Here is a 21331-nt window from a genome sequence, read left to right as displayed (position 1 = left end):
TTTACTTGTAAGTGGGGTTGGAAACGCTTTTCAGGCTCACTACTTGGCTCAAAAGATGCAGCCCTGATGTCTCTCATGATAGCAGGTGGTTAAGTAGAAATTCGCTGCTCGGCTGACCCTGCAGGAGCAAACGTATGCTAAAAATGTTCGTAGAATGAGATTTTCAGTGAAGAGCAGCCTGGCACATTTTAGCGAATTTTACTTGTAAGTGGGGTTGGAAACGCTTTTCAGGCTCAATACTGGGCTCAAAAGATGCAGCCCTGATGTCTTTCATGATAGCAGGTGGTTAAGTAGAAATTCGCTGCTCGGCTGACCCTGCAGGAGCAAACGTATGCTAAAAATGTTCGTAGAATGAGATTTTCAGTAAAGAGCAGCCAGGCACATTTTAGCAAGTTTTACTTGTAAGTGGGGTTGGAAACGCTTTTCAGGCTCAGTACTGGGCTCAAAAGATGCAGCCCTGATGTCTCTCATGATAGCAGGTGGTTAAGTAGAATTCGCTGTTCGGCTGACCCTGCAGGAGCAAACTTATGCCAAAAATGTTCGTAGAATGAGATTTTCAGTGAAGAGCAGCCTGGCACATTTTAGCAAGTTTTACTTGTAAGGGGGGTTGGAAATGCTTTTCCATACTCAATACTGGGCTCACAAGATGCAGCCCTGATGTCTCTCATGATAGCAGGTGGTTAAGTAGAAATTCGCTGCTCGGCTGATCCAGCAGGAGCAAACGTATGCTAAAAATGTTCGTAGAATGAGCTTTTCAGTGAAGAGCAGCCAGGCACATTTTAGCAAGTTTTACTTGTATGTGGGGTTGGAAACGCTTTTCAGGCTCAGTACTATGCTCAAAAGATGCAGCCCTGATGTCTCTCATGATAGCAGGTGGTTAAGTAGAAATTCGCTGCTCGGCTGACCCTGCAGGAGCAAACGTATGCTAAAAATGTTCGTAGAATGAGATTTTCAGTGAAGAGCAGCCTGGCACATTTTAGCAAGTTTTACTTGTAAGTGGGGTTGGAAACGCTTTTCAGGCTCAATACTGAGCTCAAAAGATGCAGCCCTGATGTCTCTCATGATAGCAGGTGGTTAAGTAGAAATTCGCTGCTCGGCTGATCCAGCAGGAGCAAACATATGTGAAAAATGTACGTAGAATGAGCTTTTTCAGTGAAGAGCAGCCAGGCACATTTTAGCAAGTTTTACTTGTAAGTGGGGTTGGAAACGCTTTTCAGGCTCAGTACTGGGCTCAAAAGATGCAGCCCTGATGTCTCTCATGATAGCAGGTGGTTAAGTAGAAATTCGCTGCTCGGCTGACCATGCAGGAGCAAACGTATGCTAAAAATGTACGTAGAATGAGATTTTCAGTGAAGAGCAGCCAGGCACATTTTAGCAAGTTTTACTTGTAAGTGGGGTTGGAAACGCTTTTCAGGCTCAATACTGGGCTCAAAAAATGCAGCCCTGATGTCTCTCATGACGCTTTTTAGGCTCAGTACTGGGCTCAAAAGATGCAGCCCTGATGTCTCTCATGATAGCAGGTGGTTAAGTAGAAATTCGCTGCTCGGCTGACCCAGCAGGAACAAACGTATGCCAAAAATGTACGTAGAATGAGATTTTCAGTGAATAGCAGCCAGGCACATTTTAGCAAGTTTTACTTGTAAGTGGGGATGGAAACGCTTTTTAGGCTCAGTACTGGGCTCAAAAGATGCAGCCCTGATGTCTCTCATGATAGCAGGTGGTTAAGTAGAAATTCGCTGCTCGGCTGACCCAGCAGGAGCAAACGTATGCTAAAAATGTTCATAGAATGAGCTTTTCAGTGAAGAGCAGCCAGGCACATTTTAGCAAGTTTTACTTGTAAGTGGGGTTGGAAACGCTTTTCAGGCTCAATACTTGGCTCAAAAGATGCAGCCCTGATGTCTCTCATGATTAGCGAATTTTACTTGTAAGTGGGGTTGGAAACGCTTTTCAGGCTCAATACTGGGCTCAAAAGATGCAGCCCTGATGTCTCTCATGATAGCAGGTGGTTAAGTAGAAATTCGCTGCTCGGCTGACCCTGCAGGAGCAAACGTATGCTAAAAAATGTTCGCAGAATGAGATTTTCAGTGAAGAGCAGCCTGGCACATTTTAGCAAGTTTTACTTGTAAGGGGGGTTGGAAACGCTTTTCCATACTCAATACTGGGCTCAAAAGATGCAGCCCTGATGTCTCTCATGATAGCAGGTGGTTAAGTAGAAATTCGCTGCTCGGCTGATCCAGCAGGAGCAAACGTATGCTAAAAATGTTCGTAAAATGAGCTTTTCAGTGAAGAGCAGCCAGGCACATTTTAGCAAGTTTTACTTGTATGTGGGGTTGGAAACGCTTTTCAGGCTCAGTACTATGCTCAAAAGATGCAGCCCTGATGTCTCTCATGATAGCAGGTGGTTAAGTAGAAATTCGCTGCTCGGCTGACCCAGCAGGACCAAACGTATGCTAAAAATTTTCGTAGAATGAGATTTTCAGTGAAGAGCAGCCAGGCACATTTTAGCAAGTTTTACTTGTAAGTGGGGTTGGAAACGCTTTTCAGGCTCAATACTGGGCTCAAAAGATGCAGCCCTGATGTCTCTCATGATAGCAGGTGGTTAAGTAGAAATTCACTGCTCGGCTGATCCAGCAGGAGCAAACATATGTGAAAAATGTACGTAGAATGAGCTTTTTCAGTGAAGAGCAGCCAGGCACATTTTAGCAAGTTTTACTTGTAAGTGGGGTTGGAAACGCTTTTCAGGCTCAGTACTGGACTCAAAAGATGCAGCCCTGATGTCTCTCATGATAGCAGGTGGTTAAGTAGAAATTCGCTGCTCAGCTGACCCTGCAGGAGCAAACGTATGCTAAAAATGTTCGTAGAATGAGATTTTCAGTGAAGAGCAGCCAGGCACATTTTAGCAAGTTTTACTTGTAAGTGGGGGTTGGAAACGCTTTTCCATACTCAATACTGGGCTCAAAAGATGCAGCCCTGATGTCTCTCATGATAGCAGGTGGTTAAGTAGAAATTCGCTGCTCGGCTGACCCTGCAGGAGCAAACATATGCTAAAAATGTTCGTAGAATGAGATTTTCAGTGAAGAGCAGCCTAGCACATTTTAGCAAGTTTTACTTGTAAGTGGGGTTGGAAACGCTTTTCAGGCTCAATACTGGGCTCAAAAGATGCAGCCCTGATGTCTTTCATGATAGCAGGTGGTTAAGTAGAAATTCGCTGCTCGGCTGACCCTGCAGGAGCAAACGTATGCTAAAAATGTTCGTAGAATGAGATTTTCAGTGAAGAGCAGCCAGGCACATTTTAGCAAGTTTTACTTGTAAGTGGGGTTGGAAACACTTTTCAGGCTCAATACTGGGCTCAAAAGATGCAGCCCTGATGTCTCTTATGATAGCAGGTGGTTAAGTAGAAATTCGCTGCTCAGCTGATCCAGCAGGAGCAAACATATGCGAAAAATGTACGTAGAATGAGCTTTTTCAGTGAAGAGCAGCCAGGCACATTTTAGCAAGTTTTACTTGTAAGTGGGGTTGGAAACGCTTTTCAGGCTCAGTACTGGGCTCAAAAGATGCAGCCCTGATGTCTCTCATGATAGCAGGTGGTTAAGTAGAAATTCGCTGCTCGGCTGACCCTGCAGGATCAAACCTATGCTAAAAATGTTCGTAGAATGAGATTTTCAGTGAAGAGCAGCCAGGCACATTTTAGCAAGTTGTACTTGTAAGTGGAGTAGGAAACGCTTTTCAGGCTCAGTACTGGGCTCAAAAGATGCAGCCCTGATGTCTCTCATGATAGCAGGTGGTTAAGTAGAAATTCGCTGCTCAGCTGACCCTGCAGGAGCAAACATATGCTAAAAATGTACGTAGAATGAGATTTTCAGTGAAGAGCAGCCAGGCACATTTTAGCAAGTTTTACTTGTAAGTGGGGTTGGAAACGCTTTTCAGGCTCAGTACTGGGCTCAAAAGATGCAGCCCTGATGTCTCTCATGATAGCAGGTGGTTAAGTAGAAATTCGCTGCTCGGCTGACCCGGCAGGAACAAACGTATGCCAAAAATGTACGTAGAATGAGATTTTCAGTGAATAGCAGTCAGGCACATTTTAGCAAGTTTTACTTGTAAGTGGGGATGGAAATGCTTTTCAGGCTCAGTACTGTGCTCAAAAGATGCAACCCTGATGTCTCTCATGATAGCAGGTGGTTAAGTAGAAATTCGCTGCTCGGCCGACCCGGCAGGAGCAAAAGTATGCTAAAAATGTTCGTAGAATGAGCTTTTCAGTGAAGAGCAGCCAGGCACATTTTAGCAAGTTTTACTTGTATGTGGGGTTGGAAACGCTTTTCAGGCTCAGTACTGGGCTCAAAAGATGCAGCCCTGATGTCTCTCATGATAGCAGGTGGTTAAGTAGAAATTCGCTGCTCGGCTGACCCAGCAGGACCAAACGTATGCTAAAAATGTTCGTAGAATGAGATTTTCAGTGAAGAGCAGCCAGGCACATTTTAGCAAGTTTTACTTGTAAGTGGGGTTGGAAACGCTTTTCAGGCTCAATACTTGGCTCAAAAGATGCAGCCCTGATGTCTCTCATGATAGCAGGTGGTTAAGTAGAAATTCGCTGCTCGGCTGACCCTGCAGGAGCAAACGTATGCTAAAAATGTTCGTAGAATGAGATTTTCAGTGAAGAGCAGCCTGGCACATTTTAGCGAATTTTACTTGTAAGTGGGGTTGGAAACGCTTTTCAGGCTCAATACTGGGCTCAAAAGATGCAGCCCTGATGTCTCTCATGATAGCAGGTGGTTAAGTAGAAATTCGCTGCTCGGCTGACCCTGCAGGAGCAAACGTATGCTAAAAATGTTCGTAGAATGAGATTTTCAGTGAAGAGCAGCCAGGCACATTTTAGCAAGTTTTACTTGTAAGTGGGGTTGGAAACGCTTTTCAGGCTCAGTACTGGGCTCAAAAGATGCAGCCCTGATGTCTCTCATGATAGCAGGTGGTTAAGTAGAATTCGCTGCTCGGCTGACCCTGCAGGAGCAAACTTATGCCAAAAATGTTCGTAGAATGAGATTTTCAGTGAAGAGCAGCCTGGCACATTTTAGCAAGTTTTACTTGTAAGGGGGGTTGGAAATGCTTTTCCATACTCAATACTGGGCTCACAAGATGCAGCCCTGATGTCTCTCATGATAGCAGGTGGTTAAGTAGAAATTCGCTGCTCGGCTGATCCAGCAGGAGCAAACGTATGCTAAAAATGTTCGTAGAATGAGCTTTTCAGTGAAGAGCAGCCAGGCACATTTTAGCAAGTTTTACTTGTATGTGGGGTTGGAAACGCTTTTCAGGCTCAGTACTATGCTCAAAAGATGCAGCCCTGATGTCTCTCATGATAGCAGGTGGTTAAGTAGAAATTCGCTGCTCGGCTGACCCTGCAGGAGCAAACGTATGCTAAAAATGTTCGTAGAATGAGATTTTCAGTGAAGAGCAGCCTGGCACATTTTAGCAAGTTTTACTTGTAAGTGGGGTTGGAAACGCTTTTCAGGCTCAATACTGAGCTCAAAAGATGCAGCCCTGATGTCTCTCATGATAGCAGGTGGTTAAGTAGAAATTCGCTGCTCGGCTGATCCAGCAGGAGCAAACATATGCGAAAAATGTACGTAGAATGAGCTTTTTCAGTGAAGAGCAGCCAGGCACATTTTAGCAAGTTTTACTTGTAAGTGGGGTTGGAAACGCTTTTCAGGCTCAGTACTGGGCTCAAAAGATGCAGCCCTGATGTCTCTCATGATAGCAGGTGGTTAAGTAGAAATTCGCTGCTCGGCTGACCATGCAGGAGCAAACGTATGCTAAAAATGTACGTAGAATGAGATTTTCAGTGAAGAGCAGCCAGGCACATTTTAGCAAGTTTTACTTGTAAGTGGGGTTGGAAACGCTTTTCAGGCTCAATACTGGGCTCAAAAAATGCAGTCCTGATGTCTCTCATGACGCTTTTTAGGCTCAGTACTGGGCTCAAAAGATGCAGCCCTGATGTCTCTCATGATAGCAGGTGGTTAAGTAGAAATTCGCTGCTCGGCTGACCCGGCAGGAACAAACGTATGCCAAAAATGTACGTAGAATGAGATTTTCAGTGAATAGCAGCCAGGCACATTTTAGCAAGTTTTACTTGTAAGTGGGGATGGAAACGCTTTTTAGGCTCAGTACTGGGCTCAAAAGATGCAGCCCTGATGTCTCTCATGATAGCAGGTGGTTAAGTAGAAATTCGCTGCTCGGCTGACCCAGCAGGAGCAAACGTATGCTAAAAATGTTCATAGAATGAGCTTTTCAGTGAAGAGCAGCCAGGCACATTTTAGCAAGTTTTACTTGTATGTGGGGTTGGAAACGCTTTTCAGGCTCAGTACTGGGCTCAAAAGATGCAGCCCTGATGTCTCTCATGATAGCAGGTGGTTAAGTAGAAATTCGCTGCTCGGCTGACCCAGCAGGACCAAACGAATGCTAAAAATTTTCGTAGAATGAGATTTTCAGTGAAGAGCAGCCAGGCCCATTTTAGCAAGTTTTACTTGTAAGTGGGGTTGGAAACGCTTTTCAGGCTCAATACTTGGCTCAAAAGATGCAGCCCTGATGTCTCTCATGATAGCAGGTGGTTAAGTAGAAATTCGCTGCTCGGCTGACCCTGCAGGAGCAAACGTATGCTAAAAATGTTCGTAGAATGAGATTTTCAGTGAAGAGCAGCCTGGCACATTTTAGCGAATTTTACTTGTAAGTGGGGTTGGAAACGCTTTTCAGGCTCAATACTGGGCTCAAAAGATGCAGCCCTGATGTCTCTCATGATAGCAGGTGGTTAAGTAGAAATTCGGTGCTCGGCTGACCCTGCAGGAGCAAACGTATGCTAAAAAATGTTCGCAGAATGAGATTTTCAGTGAAGAGCAGCCAGGCACATTTTAGCAAGTTTTACTTGTAAGTGGGGTTGGAAACGCTTTTCAGGCTCAGTACTGGGCTCAAAAGATGCAGCCCTGATGTCTCTCATGATAGCAGGTGGTTAAGTAGAATTCGCTGCTCGGCTGACCCTGCAGGAGCAAACGTATGCTAAAAATGTTCGTAGAATGAGATTTTCAGTGAAGAGCAGCCAGGCACATTTTAGCAAGTTTTACTTGTAAGTGGGGTTGGAAACGCTTTTCAGGCTCAGTACTGGGCTCAAAAGATGCAGCCCTGATATCTCTCATGATAGCAGGTGGTTAAGTAGAATTCGCTGCTCGGCTGACCCTGCAGGAGCAAACTTATGCCAAAAATGTTCGTAGAATGAGATTTTCAGTGAAGAGCAGCCTGGCACATTTTAGCAAGTTTTACTTGTAAGGGGGGTTGGAAATGCTTTTCCATACTCAATACTGGGCTCACAAGATGCAGCCCTGATGTCTCTCATGATAGCAGGTGGTTAAGTAGAAATTCGCTGCTCGGCTGACCCTGCAGGAGCAAACGTATGCTAAAAAATGTTCGCAGAATGAGATTTTCAGTGAAGAGCAGCCAGGCACATTTTAGCAAGTTTTACTTGTAAGTGGGGTTGGAAACGCTTTTCAGGCTCAGTACTGGGCTCAAAAGATGCAGCCCTGATGTCTCTCATGATAGCAGGTGGTTAAGTAGAAATTCGCTGCTCAGCTGACCCTGCAGGAGCAAACATATGCTAAAAATGTACGTAGAATGAGATTTTCAGTGAAGAGCAGCCAGGCACATTTTAGCAAGTTTTACTTGTAAGTGGGGTTGGAAACGCTTTTCAGGCTCAGTACTGGGCTCAAAAGATGCAGCCCTGATGTCTCTCATGATAGCAGGTGGTTAAGTAGAAATTCGCTGCTCGGCTGACCCGGCAGGAACAAACGTATGCCAAAAATGTACGTAGAATGAGATTTTCAGTGAATAGCAGTCAGGCACATTTTAGCAAGTTTTACTTGTAAGTGGGGATGGAAATGCTTTTCAGGCTCAGTACTGTGCTCAAAAGATGCAACCCTGATGTCTCTCATGATAGCAGGTGGTTAAGTAGAAATTCGCTGCTCGGCCGACCCGGCAGGAGCAAAAGTATGCTAAAAATGTTCGTAGAATGAGCTTTTCAGTGAAGAGCAGCCAGGCACATTTTAGCAAGTTTTACTTGTATGTGGGGTTGGAAACGCTTTTCAGGCTCAGTACTGGGCTCAAAACATGCAGCCCTGATGTCTCTCATGATAGCAGGTGGTTAAGTAGAAATTCGCTGCTCGGCTGACCCAGCAGGACCAAACGTATGCTAAAAATGTTCGTAGAATGAGATTTTCAGTGAAGAGCAGCCAGGCACATTTTAGCAAGTTTTACTTGTAAGTGGGGTTGGAAACGCTTTTCAGGCTCAATACTTGGCTCAAAAGATGCAGCCCTGATGTCTCTCATGATAGCAGGTGGTTAAGTAGAAATTCGCTGCTCGGCTGACCCTGCAGGAGCAAACGTATGCTAAAAATGTTCGTAGAATGAGATTTTCAGTGAAGAGCAGCCTGGCACATTTTAGCGAATTTTACTTGTAAGTGGGGTTGGAAACGCTTTTCAGGCTCAATACTGGGCTCAAAAGATGCAGCCCTGATGTCTCTCATGATAGCAGGTGGTTAAGTAGAAATTCGCTGCTCGGCTGACCCTGCAGGAGCAAACGTATGCTAAAAATGTTCGTAGAATGAGATTTTCAGTGAAGAGCAGCCAGGCACATTTTAGCAAGTTTTACTTGTAAGTGGGGTTGGAAACGCTTTTCAGGCTCAGTACTGGGCTCAAAAGATGCAGCCCTGATGTCTCTCATGATAGCAGGTGGTTAAGTAGAATTCGCTGCTCGGCTGACCCTGCAGGAGCAAACTTATGCCAAAAATGTTCGTAGAATGAGATTTTCAGTGAAGAGCAGCCTGGCACATTTTAGCAAGTTTTACTTGTAAGGGGGGTTGGAAATGCTTTTCCATACTCAATACTGGGCTCACAAGATGCAGCCCTGATGTCTCTCATGATAGCAGGTGGTTAAGTAGAAATTCGCTGCTCGGCTGATCCAGCAGGAGCAAACGTATGCTAAAAATGTTCGTAGAATGAGCTTTTCAGTGAAGAGCAGCCAGGCACATTTTAGCAAGTTTTACTTGTATGTGGGGTTGGAAACGCTTTTCAGGCTCAGTACTATGCTCAAAAGATGCAGCCCTGATGTCTCTCATGATAGCAGGTGGTTAAGTAGAAATTCGCTGCTCGGCTGACCCTGCAGGAGCAAACGTATGCTAAAAATGTTCGTAGAATGAGATTTTCAGTGAAGAGCAGCCTGGCACATTTTAGCAAGTTTTACTTGTAAGTGGGGTTGGAAACGCTTTTCAGGCTCAATACTGAGCTCAAAAGATGCAGCCCTGATGTCTCTCATGATAGCAGGTGGTTAAGTAGAAATTCGCTGCTCGGCTGATCCAGCAGGAGCAAACATATGCGAAAAATGTACGTAGAATGAGCTTTTTCAGTGAAGAGCAGCCAGGCACATTTTAGCAAGTTTTACTTGTAAGTGGGGTTGGAAACGCTTTTCAGGCTCAGTACTGGGCTCAAAAGATGCAGCCCTGATGTCTCTCATGATAGCAGGTGGTTAAGTAGAAATTCGCTGCTCGGCTGACCATGCAGGAGCAAACGTATGCTAAAAATGTACGTAGAATGAGATTTTCAGTGAAGAGCAGCCAGGCACATTTTAGCAAGTTTTACTTGTAAGTGGGGTTGGAAACGCTTTTCAGGCTCAATACTGGGCTCAAAAAATGCAGCCCTGATGTCTCTCATGACGCTTTTTAGGCTCAGTACTGGGCTCAAAAGATGCAGCCCTGATGTCTCTCATGATAGCAGGTGGTTAAGTAGAAATTCGCTGCTCGGCTGACCCGGCAGGAACAAACGTATGCCAAAAATGTACGTAGAATGAGATTTTCAGTGAATAGCAGCCAGGCACATTTTAGCAAGTTTTACTTGTAAGTGGGGATGGAAACGCTTTTTAGGCTCAGTACTGGGCTCAAAAGATGCAGCCCTGATGTCTCTCATGATAGCAGGTGGTTAAGTAGAAATTCGCTGCTCGGCTGACCCAGCAGGAGCAAACGTATGCTAAAAATGTTCATAGAATGAGCTTTTCAGTGAAGAGCAGCCAGGCACATTTTAGCAAGTTTTACTTGTATGTGGGGTTGGAAACGCTTTTCAGGCTCAGTACTGGGCTCAAAAGATGCAGCCCTGATGTCTCTCATGATAGCAGGTGGTTAAGTAGAAATTCGCTGCTCGGCTGACCCAGCAGGACCAAACGAATGCTAAAAATTTTCGTAGAATGAGATTTTCAGTGAAGAGCAGCCAGGCCCATTTTAGCAAGTTTTACTTGTAAGTGGGGTTGGAAACGCTTTTCAGGCTCAATACTTGGCTCAAAAGATGCAGCCCTGATGTCTCTCATGATAGCAGGTGGTTAAGTAGAAATTCGCTGCTCGGCTGACCCTGCAGGAGCAAACGTATGCTAAAAATGTTCGTAGAATGAGATTTTCAGTGAAGAGCAGCCTGGCACATTTTAGCGAATTTTACTTGTAAGTGGGGTTGGAAACGCTTTTCAGGCTCAATACTGGGCTCAAAAGATGCAGCCCTGATGTCTCTCATGATAGCAGGTGGTTAAGTAGAAATTCGCTGCTCGGCTGACCCTGCAGGAGCAAACGTATGCTAAAAAATGTTCGCAGAATGAGATTTTCAGTGAAGAGCAGCCAGGCACATTTTAGCAAGTTTTACTTGTAAGTGGGGTTGGAAACGCTTTTCAGGCTCAGTACTGGGCTCAAAAGATGCAGCCCTGATGTCTCTCATGATAGCAGGTGGTTAAGTAGAATTCGCTGCTCGGCTGACCCTGCAGGAGCAAACGTATGCTAAAAATGTTCGTAGAATGAGATTTTCAGTGAAGAGCAGCCAGGCACATTTTAGCAAGTTTTACTTGTAAGTGGGGTTGGAAACGCTTTTCAGGCTCAGTACTGGGCTCAAAAGATGCAGCCCTGATGTCTCTCATGATAGCAGGTGGTTAAGTAGAATTCGCTGCTCGGCTGACCCTGCAGGAGCAAACTTATGCCAAAAATGTTCGTAGAATGAGATTTTCAGTGAAGAGCAGCCTGGCACATTTTAGCAAGTTTTACTTGTAAGGGGGGTTGGAAATGCTTTTCCATACTCAATACTGGGCTCACAAGATGCAGCCCTGATGTCTCTCATGATAGCAGGTGGTTAAGTAGAAATTCGCTGCTCGGCTGATCCAGCAGGAGCAAACGTATGCTAAAAATGTTCGTAGAATGAGCTTTTCAGTGAAGAGCAGCCAGGCACATTTTAGCAAGTTTTACTTGTATGTGGGGTTGGAAACGCTTTTCAGGCTCAGTACTATGCTCAAAAGATGCAGCCCTGATGTCTCTCATGATAGCAGGTGGTTAAGTAGAAATTCGCTGCTCGGCTGACCCTGCAGGAGCAAACGTATGCTAAAAATGTTCGTAGAATGAGATTTTCAGTGAAGAGCAGCCTGGCACATTTTAGCAAGTTTTACTTGTAAGTGGGGTTGGAAACGCTTTTCAGGCTCAATACTGAGCTCAAAAGATGCAGCCCTGATGTCTCTCATGATAGCAGGTGGTTAAGTAGAAATTCGCTGCTCGGCTGATCCAGCAGGAGCAAACATATGCGAAAAATGTACGTAGAATGAGCTTTTTCAGTGAAGAGCAGCCAGGCACATTTTAGCAAGTTTTACTTGTAAGTGGGGTTGGAAACGCTTTTCAGGCTCAGTACTGGGCTCAAAAGATGCAGCCCTGATGTCTCTCATGATAGCAGGTGGTTAAGTAGAAATTCGCTGCTCGGCTGACCATGCAGGAGCAAACGTATGCTAAAAATGTACGTAGAATGAGATTTTCAGTGAAGAGCAGCCAGGCACATTTTAGCAAGTTTTACTTGTAAGTGGGGTTGGAAACGCTTTTCAGGCTCAATACTGGGCTCAAAAAATGCAGCCCTGATGTCTCTCATGACGCTTTTTAGGCTCAGTACTGGGCTCAAAAGATGCAGCCCTGATGTCTCTCATGATAGCAGGTGGTTAAGTAGAAATTCGCTGCTCGGCTGACCCGGCAGGAACAAACGTATGCCAAAAATGTACGTAGAATGAGATTTTCAGTGAATAGCAGCCAGGCACATTTTAGCAAGTTTTACTTGTAAGTGGGGATGGAAACGCTTTTTAGGCTCAGTACTGGGCTCAAAAGATGCAGCCCTGATGTCTCTCATGATAGCAGGTGGTTAAGTAGAAATTCGCTGCTCGGCTGACCCAGCAGGAGCAAACGTATGCTAAAAATGTTCATAGAATGAGCTTTTCAGTGAAGAGCAGCCAGGCACATTTTAGCAAGTTTTACTTGTATGTGGGGTTGGAAACGCTTTTCAGGCTCAGTACTGGGCTCAAAAGATGCAGCCCTGATGTCTCTCATGATAGCAGGTGGTTAAGTAGAAATTCGCTGCTCGGCTGACCCAGCAGGACCAAACGAATGCTAAAAATTTTCGTAGAATGAGATTTTCAGTGAAGAGCAGCCAGGCCCATTTTAGCAAGTTTTACTTGTAAGTGGGGTTGGAAACGCTTTTCAGGCTCAATACTTGGCTCAAAAGATGCAGCCCTGATGTCTCTCATGATAGCAGGTGGTTAAGTAGAAATTCGCTGCTCGGCTGACCCTGCAGGAGCAAACGTATGCTAAAAATGTTCGTAGAATGAGATTTTCAGTGAAGAGCAGCCTGGCACATTTTAGCGAATTTTACTTGTAAGTGGGGTTGGAAACGCTTTTCAGGCTCAATACTGGGCTCAAAAGATGCAGCCCTGATGTCTCTCATGATAGCAGGTGGTTAAGTAGAAATTCGCTGCTCGGCTGACCCTGCAGGAGCAAACGTATGCTAAAAAATGTTCGCAGAATGAGATTTTCAGTGAAGAGCAGCCAGGCACATTTTAGCAAGTTTTACTTGTAAGTGGGGTTGGAAACGCTTTTCAGGCTCAGTACTGGGCTCAAAAGATGCAGCCCTGATGTCTCTCATGATAGCAGGTGGTTAAGTAGAATTCGCTGCTCGGCTGACCCTGCAGGAGCAAACGTATGCTAAAAATGTTCGTAGAATGAGATTTTCAGTGAAGAGCAGCCAGGCACATTTTAGCAAGTTTTACTTGTAAGTGGGGTTGGAAACGCTTTTCAGGCTCAGTACTGGGCTCAAAAGATGCAGCCCTGATATCTCTCATGATAGCAGGTGGTTAAGTAGAATTCGCTGCTCGGCTGACCCTGCAGGAGCAAACTTATGCCAAAAATGTTCGTAGAATGAGATTTTCAGTGAAGAGCAGCCTGGCACATTTTAGCAAGTTTTACTTGTAAGGGGGGTTGGAAATGCTTTTCCATACTCAATACTGGGCTCACAAGATGCAGCCCTGATGTCTCTCATGATAGCAGGTGGTTAAGTAGAAATTCGCTGCTCGGCTGATCCAGCAGGAGCAAACGTATGCTAAAAATGTTCGTAGAATGAGCTTTTCAGTGAAGAGCAGCCAGGCACATTTTAGCAAGTTTTACTTGTATGTGGGGTTGGAAACGCTTTTCAGGCTCAGTACTATGCTCAAAAGATGCAGCCCTGATGTCTCTCATGATAGCAGGTGGTTAAGTAGAAATTCGCTGCTCGGCTGACCCTGCAGGAGCAAACGTATGCTAAAAATGTTCGTAGAATGAGATTTTCAGTGAAGAGCAGCCTGGCACATTTTAGCAAGTTTTACTTGTAAGTGGGGTTGGAAACGCTTTTCAGGCTCAATACTGAGCTCAAAAGATGCAGCCCTGATGTCTCTCATGATAGCAGGTGGTTAAGTAGAAATTCGCTGCTCGGCTGATCCAGCAGGAGCAAACATATGCGAGAAATGTACGTAGAATGAGCTTTTTCAGTGAAGAGCAGCCAGGCACATTTTAGCAAGTTTTACTTGTAAGTGGGGTTGGAAACGCTTTTCAGGCTCAGTACTGGGCTCAAAAGATGCAGCCCTGATGTCTCTCATGATAGCAGGTGGTTAAGTAGAAATTCGCTGCTCGGCTGACCATGCAGGAGCAAACGTATGCTAAAAATGTACGTAGAATGAGATTTTCAGTGAAGAGCAGCCAGGCACATTTTAGCAAGTTTTACTTGTAAGTGGGGTTGGAAACGCTTTTCAGGCTCAATACTGGGCTCAAAAAATGCAGCCCTGATGTCTCTCATGACGCTTTTTAGGCTCAGTACTGGGCTCAAAAGATGCAGCCCTGATGTCTCTCATGATAGCAGGTGGTTAAGTAGAAATTCGCTGCTCGGCTGACCCGGCAGGAACAAACGTATGCCAAAAATGTACGTAGAATGAGATTTTCAGTGAATAGCAGCCAGGCACATTTTAGCAAGTTTTACTTGTAAGTGGGGATGGAAACGCTTTTTAGGCTCAGTACTGGGCTCAAAAGATGCAGCCCTGATGTCTCTCATGATAGCAGGTGGTTAAGTAGAAATTCGCTGCTCGGCTGACCCAGCAGGAGCAAACGTATGCTAAAAATGTTCATAGAATGAGCTTTTCAGTGAAGAGCAGCCAGGCACATTTTAGCAAGTTTTACTTGTATGTGGGGTTGGAAACGCTTTTCAGGCTCAGTACTGGGCTCAAAAGATGCAGCCCTGATGTCTCTCATGATAGCAGGTGGTTAAGTAGAAATTCGCTGCTCGGCTGACCCAGCAGGACCAAACGAATGCTAAAAATTTTCGTAGAATGAGATTTTCAGTGAAGAGCAGCCAGGCCCATTTTAGCAAGTTTTACTTGTAAGTGGGGTTGGAAACGCTTTTCAGGCTCAATACTTGGCTCAAAAGATGCAGCCCTGATGTCTCTCATGATAGCAGGTGGTTAAGTAGAAATTCGCTGCTCGGCTGACCCTGCAGGAGCAAACGTATGCTAAAAATGTTCGTAGAATGAGATTTTCAGTGAAGAGCAGCCTGGCACATTTTAGCGAATTTTACTTGTAAGTGGGGTTGGAAACGCTTTTCAGGCTCAATACTGGGCTCAAAAGATGCAGCCCTGATGTCTCTCATGATAGCAGGTGGTTAAGTAGAATTCGCTGCTCGGCTGACCCTGCAGGAGCAAACGTATGCCAAAAATGTTCGTAGAATGAGATTTTCAGTGAAGAGCAGCCTGGCACATTTTAGCAAGTTTTACTTGTAAGGGGGGTTGGAAATGCTTTTCCATACTCAATACTGGGCTCAAAAGATGCAGCCCTGATGTCTCTCATGATAGCAGGTGGTTAAGTAGAAATTCGCTGCTCGGCTGATCCAGCAGGAGCAAACGTATGCTAAAAATGTTCGTAGAATGAGCTTTTCAGTGAAGAGCAGCCAGGCACATTTTAGCAAGTTTTACTTGTATGTGGGGTTGGAAACGCTTTTCAGGCTCAGTACTATGCTCAAAAGATGCAGCCCTGATGTCTCTCATGATAGCAGGTGGTTAAGTAGAAATTCGCTGCTCGGCTGACCCTGCAGGAGCAAACGTATGCTAAAAATGTTCGTAGAATGAGATTTTCAGTGAAGAGCAGCCAGGCACATTTTAGCAAGTTTTACTTGTAAGTGGGGTTGGAAACACTTTTCAGGCTCAATACTGGGCTCAAAAGATGCAGCCCTGATGTCTCTTATGATAGCAGGTGGTTAAGTAGAAATTCGCTGCTCAGCTGATCCAGCAGGAGCAAACATATGCTAAAAATGTACGTAGAATGAGCTTTTTCAGTGAAGAGTAGCCAGGCACATTTTAGCAAGTTTTACTTGTAAGTGGGGTTGGAAACGCTTTTCAGGCTCAGTACTGGGCTCAAAAGATGCAGCCCTGATGTCTCTCATGATAGCAGGTGGTTAAGTAGAAATTCGCTGCTCGGCTGACCCTGCAGGATCAAACCTATGCTAAAAATGTTCGTAGAATGAGATTTTCAGTGAAGAGCAGCCAGGCACATTTTAGCAAGTTGTACTTGTAAGTGGAGTAGGAAACGCTTTTCAGGCTCAGTACTGGGCTCAAAAGATGCAGCCTGATGTCTCTCATGATAGCAGGTGGTTAAGTAGAAATTCGCTGCTCAGCTGACCCTGCAGGAGCAAACATATGCTAAAAATGTACGTAGAATGAGATTTTCAGTGAAGAGCAGCCAGGCACATTTTAGCAAGTTTTACTTGTAAGTGGGGTTGGAAACGCTTTTCAGGCTCAGTACTGGGCTCAAAAGATGCAGCCCTGATGTCTCTCATGATAGCAGGTGGTTAAGTAGAAATTCGCTGCTCGGCTGACCCGGCAGGAACAAACGTATGCCAAAAATGTACGTAGAATGAGATTTTCAGTGAATAGCAGTCAGGCACATTTTAGCAAGTTTTACTTGTAAGTGGGGATGGAAATGCTTTTTAGGCTCAGTACTGGGCTCAAAAGATGCAACCCTGATGTCTCTCATGATAGCAGGTGGTTAAGTAGAAATTCGCTGCTCGGCCGACCCGGCAGGAGCAAAAGTATGCTAAAAATTTTCGTAGAATGAGCTTTTCAGTGAAGAGCAGCCAGGCACATTTTAGCAAGTTTTACTTGTATGTGGGGTTGGAAACGCTTTTCAGGCTCAGTACTGGGCTCAAAAGATGCAGCCCTGATGTCTCTCATGATAGCAGGTGGTTAAGTAGAAATTCGCTGCTCGGCTGACCCAGCAGGACCAAACGTATGCTAAAAATGTTCGTAGAATGAGATTTTCAGTGAAGAGCAGCCAGGCACATTTTAGCAAGTTTTACTTGTAAGTGGGGTTGGAAACGCTTTTCAGGCTCAATACTTGGCTCAAAAGATGCAGCCCTGATGTCTCTCATGATAGCAGGTGGTTAAGTAGAAATTCGCTGCTCGGCTGACCCTGCAGGAGCAAACGTATGCTAAAAATGTTCGTAGAATGAGATTTTCAGTGAAGAGCAGCCTGGCACATTTTAGCGAATTTTACTTGTAAGTGGGGTTGGAAACGCTTTTCAGGCTCAATACTGGGCTCAAAAGATGCAGCCCTGATGTCTCTCATGATAGCAGGTGGTTAAGTAGAAATTCGCTGCTCGGCTGACCCTGCAGGAGCAAACGTATGCTAAAAATGTTCGTAGAATGAGATTTTCAGTGAAGAGCAGCCAGGCACATTTTAGCAAGTTTTACTTGTAAGTGGGGTTGGAAACGCTTTTCAGGCTCAGTACTGGGCTCAAAAGATGCAGCCCTGATGTCTCTCATGATAGCAGGTGGTTAAGTAGAATTCGCTGCTCGGCTGACCCTGCAGGAGCAAACTTATGCCAAAAATGTTCGTAGAATGAGATTTTCAGTGAAGAGCAGCCTGGCACATTTTAGCAAGTTTTACTTGTAAGGGGGGTTGGAAATGCTTTTCCATACTCAATACTGGGCTCACAAGATGCAGCCCTGATGTCTCTCATGATAGCAGGTGGTTAAGTAGAAATTCGCTGCTCGGCTGATCCAGCAGGAGCAAACGTATGCTAAAAATGTTCGTAGAATGAGCTTTTCAGTGAAGAGCAGCCAGGCACATTTTAGCAAGTTTTACTTGTATATGGGGTTGGAAACGCTTTTCAGGCTCAGTACTATGCTCAAAAGATGCAGCCCTGATGTCTCTCATGATAGCAGGTGGTTAAGTAGAAATTCGCTGCTCGGCTGACCCAGCAGGACCAAACGTATGCTAAAAATGTTCGTAGAATGAGATTTTCAGTGAAGAGCAGCCAGGCACATTTTAGCAAGTTTTACTTGTAAGTGGGGTTGGAAACGCTTTTCAGGCTCAATACTTGGCTCAAAAGATGCAGCCCTGATGTCTCTCATGATAGCAGGTGGTTAAGTAGAAATTCGCTGCTCGGCTGACCCTGCAGGAGCAAACATATGCTAAAAATGTTCGTAGAATGAGATTTTCAGTGAAGAGCAGCCTGGCACATTTTAGCAAGTTTTACTTGTAAGTGGGGTTGGAAACGCTTTTCAGGCTCAGTACTGGGCTCAAAAGATGCAACCCTGATGTCTCTCATGATAGCAGGTGGTTAAGTAGAAATTCGCTGCTCGGCCGACCCGGCAGGAGCAAAAGTATGCTAAAAATTTTCGTAGAATGAGCTTTTCAGTGAAGAGAAGCCAGGCACATTTTAGCAAGTTTTACTTGTATGTGGGGTTGGAAACGCTTTTCAGGCTCAGTACTGGGCTCAAAAGATGCAGCCCTGATGTCTCTCATGATAGCAGGTGGTTAAGTAGAAATTCGCTGCTCGGCTGACCCAGCAGGACCAAACGTATGCTAAAAATGTTCGTAGAATGAGATTTTCAGTGAAGAGCAGCCAGGCACATTTTAGCAAGTTTTACTTGTAAGTGGGGTTGGAAACGCTTTTCAGGCTCAATACTCGGCTCAAAAGATGCAGCCCTGATGTCTCTCATGATAGCAGGTGGTTAAGTAGAAATTCGCTGCTCGGATGACCCTGCAGGAGCAAACGTATGCTAAAAATGTTCGTAGAATGAGATTTTCAGTGAAGAGCAGCCTGGCACATTTTAGCGAATTTTACTTGTAAGTGGGGTTGGAAACGCTTTTCAGGCTCAATACTGGGCTCAAAAGATGCAGCCCTGATGTCTCTCATGATAGCAGGTGGTTAAGTAGAAATTCAATGCTCGGCTGATCCAGCAGGAGCAAACGTATGCTAAAAATGTACGTAGAATGAGCTTTTTCAGTGAAGAGCAGCCAGGAACATTTTAGCAAGTTTTACTTGTAAGTGGGGTTGGAAACGCTTTTCAGGCTCAGTACTGGGCTCAAAAGATGCAGCCCTGATGTCTCTCATGATAGCAGGTGGTTAAGTAGAAATTCGCTGCTCAGCTGACCCTGCAGGAGCAAACGTATGCTAAAAATGTTCGTAGAATGAGATTTTCAGTGAAGAGCAGCCAGGCACATTTTAGCATGTTTTACTTGTAAGTGGGGGTTGGAAACGCTTTTCCATACTCAATACTGGGCTCAAAAGATGCAGCCCTGATGTCTCTCATGATAGCAGGTGGTTAAGTAGAAATTCGCTGCTCGGCTGACCCTGCAGGAGCAAACATATGCTAAAAATGTTCGTAGAATGAGATTTTCAGTGAAGAGCAGCCTGGCACATTTTAGCAAGTTTTACTTGTAAGTGGGGTTGGAAACGCTTTTCAGGCTCAGTACTGGGCTCAAAAGATGCAGCCCTGATGTCTCTCATGATAGCAGGTGGTTAAGTAGAAATTCGCTGCTCGGCTGACCAGGCAGGAACAAACGTATGCCAAAAATGTACGTAGAATGAGATTTTCAGTGAATAGCAGCCAGGCACATTTTAGCAAGTTTTACTTGTAAGTGGGGATGGAAACGCTTTTTAGGCTCAGTACTGGGCTCAAAAGATGCAGCCCTGATGTCTCTCATGATAGCAGGTGGTTAAGTAGAAATTCGCTGCTCGGCTGACCCGGCAGGAGCAAAAGTATGCTAAAAATGTTCGTAGAATGAGCTTTTCAGTGAAGAGCAGCCAGGCACATTTTAGCAAGTTTTACTTGTATGTGGGGTTGGAAACGCTTTTCAGGCTCAGTACTGGGCTCAAAAGATGCAGCCCTGATGTCTCTCATGATAGGAGGTGGTTAAGTAGAAATTCGCTGCTCGGCTGACCCTGCAGGAGCAAACGTATGCTAAAAATGTTCGTAGAATGAGATTTTCAGTGAAGAGCAGCCTGGCACATTTTAGCGAATTTTACTTGTAAGTGGGGTTGGAAACGCTTTTCAGGCTCAATACTGGGCTCAAAAGATGCAGCCCTGATGTCTCTCATGATAGCAGGTGGTTAAGTAGAAATTCGCTGCTCGGCTGACCCTGCAGGAGCAAACGTATGCTAAAAATGTTCGTAGAATGAGATTTTCAGTGAAGAGCAGCCAGGCACATTTTAGCAAGTTTTACTTGTAAGTGGGGTTGGAAACGCTTTTCAGGCTCAGTACTGGGCTCAAAAGATGCAGCCCTGATGTCTCTTATGATAGCAGGTGGTTAAGTAGAAATTCGCTGCTCGGCTGACCCTGCAGGAGCAAAAGTATGCTAAAAATGTTCGTAGAATGAGATTTTCAGTGAAGAGCAGCCAGGCACATTTTAGCAAGTTTTACTTGTAAGTGGGGTTGGAAACGCTTTTCAGGCTCAGTACTGGGCTCAAAAGATGCAGCCCTGATGTCTCTCATGATAGCAGGTGGTTAAGTAGAATTCGCTGCTCGGTTGACCCTGCAGGAGCAAACTTATGCCAAAAATGTTCGTAGAATGAGATTTTCAGTGAAGAGCAGCCTGGCACATTTTAGCAAGTTTTACTTGTAAGGGGGGTTGGAAATGCTTTTCCATACTCAATACTGGGCTCAAAAGATGCAGCCCTGATGTCTCTCATGATAGCAGGTGGTTAAGTAGAAATTCGCTGCTCGGCTGATCCAGCAGGAGCAAACGTATGCTAAAAATGTTCGTAGAATGAGCTTTTCAGTGAAGAGCAGCCAGGCACATTTTAGCAAGTTTTACTTGTATGTGGGGTTGGAAACGCTTTTCAGGCTCAGTACTATGCTCAAAAGATGCAGCCCTGATGTCTCTCATGATAGCAGGTGGTTAAGTAGAAATTCGCTGCTCGGCTGACCCTGCAGGAGCAAACGTATGCTAAAAATGTTCGTAGAATGAGATTTTCAGTGAAGAGCAGCCTGGCACATTTTAGCGAATTTTACTTGTAAGTGGGGTTGGAAACGCTTTTCAGGCTCAATACTGGGCTCAAAAGATGCAGCCCTGATGTCTCTCATGATAGCAGGTGGTTAAGTAGAAATTCGCTGCTCGGCTGACCCTGCAGGAGCAAACGTATGCTAAAAATGTTCGTAGAATGAGATTTTCAGTGAAGAGCAGCCAGGCACATTTTAGCAAGTTTTACTTGTAAGTGGGGTTGGAAACGCTTTTCAGGCTCAATACTTGGCTCAAAAGATGCAGCCCTGATGTCTCTCATGATAGGAGGTGGTTAAGTAGAAATCCGCTGCTCGGCTGACCCTGCAGGAGCAAACGTATGCTAAAAATGTTCGTAGAATGAGATTTTCAGTGAAGAGCAGCCTGGCACATTTTAGCAAGTTTTACTTGTAAGTGGGGTTGGAAACGCTTTTCAGGCTCAATACTGGGCTCAAAAGATGCAGCCCTGATGTCTCTCATGATAGCAGGTGGTTAAGTAGAAATTCAATGCTCGGCTGATCCAGCAGGAGCAAACATATGCGAAAAATGTACGTAGAATGAGCTTTTTCAGTGAAGAGCAGCCAGGAACATTTTAGCAACTTTTACTTGTAAGTGGGGTTGGAAACGCTTTTCAGGCTCAGTACTGGGCTCAAAAGATGCAGCCCTGATGT

The sequence above is a fragment of the Lissotriton helveticus genome, chromosome 3_1 (genome assembly GCF_964261635.1).
Source record: "Lissotriton helveticus chromosome 3_1, aLisHel1.1, whole genome shotgun sequence".
Classification (NCBI taxonomy): Eukaryota; Metazoa; Chordata; class Amphibia; order Caudata; family Salamandridae; genus Lissotriton; species Lissotriton helveticus.
This window is presented reverse-complemented; position numbering follows the sequence as displayed.